Source organism: Lacerta agilis, chromosome 1 (genome assembly GCF_009819535.1).
Source record: "Lacerta agilis isolate rLacAgi1 chromosome 1, rLacAgi1.pri, whole genome shotgun sequence".
NCBI classification, from domain to species: domain Eukaryota; kingdom Metazoa; phylum Chordata; class Lepidosauria; order Squamata; family Lacertidae; genus Lacerta; species Lacerta agilis.
Genome location: NC_046312.1, coordinates 62898220 through 62899334, shown reverse-complemented (window position 1 = coordinate 62899334; position 1115 = coordinate 62898220). Strand labels below are relative to the sequence as shown.

At 42.8% G+C, this 1115-nt stretch overlaps 1 long non-coding RNA gene across 1 annotated transcript; it reads right to left on the bottom strand.

Moving 5' to 3' along the window:
• Nucleotides 1-273: 273 nt before the first annotated feature.
• On the bottom strand, nt 274-1115 carry LOC117060808. Its single transcript, XR_004428035.1, has 2 exons — nt 1062-1115; nt 274-683 (listed from the first exon to the last, which is right to left on the bottom strand). It is a non-coding gene; the product is annotated as an uncharacterized LOC117060808 (long non-coding RNA).

Sequence of the window (1115 nt, the reverse complement as noted above, 5' to 3'; positions counted from 1 at the left end):
GTGTTCTATTAAGAATTGCTGTTTTCTTTACCTTCATTTCCTTCTCTTATTCTAAAAGGCCATTCTAATTTTGGCTGTCCCTAACAGCTTCCTTGCAGAATGACTGTATGCACATGGTAGTTGACTTGGTTTATCCATAGCAAGCACACCTACAGGCAGCTTCCTACTTGGCCTGCATTTTTTTTTTCAATTCATGAACTTTTCAGCTGCGCCAGTATAAAACCAGAGTGAATAGCAAAATGTGGGTTAATCTGTTGTGATTTGGCCTTTCTCTTTTTTTTAAGGTCTATTATGAATATTTTGGTTTAAATATGTGGTTAATGTAGCATTCTGATTTGAGTAGCTAATATATCTTGCAAAAGGGAGCATGTAAAATACAATGCAACCGAGAAATATATTGCCAATTCTTTCCCGGGAAACAAACACCCAAAATAGCACAATGTCAAATACTGTTTGCATATCCTTGCCTAACATGTCCAATGCATTTGTGTTTATTCGGCCACATTGATATGTGACTTATCTTGCAAAATGTAAAAATACTGTTTTTAAAAATATCCATTTAATCTGCATGGAGCCATTCAGAATTAACGTCTGAGGGTCATCCTGTTGTTGCACTAGCTTATGTATCCACTTGACTTCTGTAGCCAGAAAGAATCTGGTAATTCTAATTTAGTTAAGTTTACCTGTCCTGCACGGAACGCGGGTGGCGCTGTGATCTAAACCACAGAGCCTAGGGCTTGCCGATTGGAAGACCAGCAGTTCAAATCCCCGCGACGGGGTGAGCTCCCGTTGTTCGGTCCCTGCTCCTGCCCACCTACCAGTTCGAAAGCACGTCAAAGTGCAAGTAGATAAATAGGTACCGCTCCGGTGGGAAGGTAAACAGCGTTTCCATGTGATGCTCTGGTTCTCCAGAAGCGACTTAGTCATGCTGGCCACATGACCCGGAAGCTGTCTGCGGACAAATGACGGCTCCCTCAGCCTATAGAGTGAGATGAGCACACACACCCAGAGTCGCCTGCGACTGGACCTAACGGTCAGGGGTATCTTTACCTTTACTTTACCTGTCCTACAATCTAATCTTTCTGATGGGATGCTAATTTCCCCTCTCCACTTCC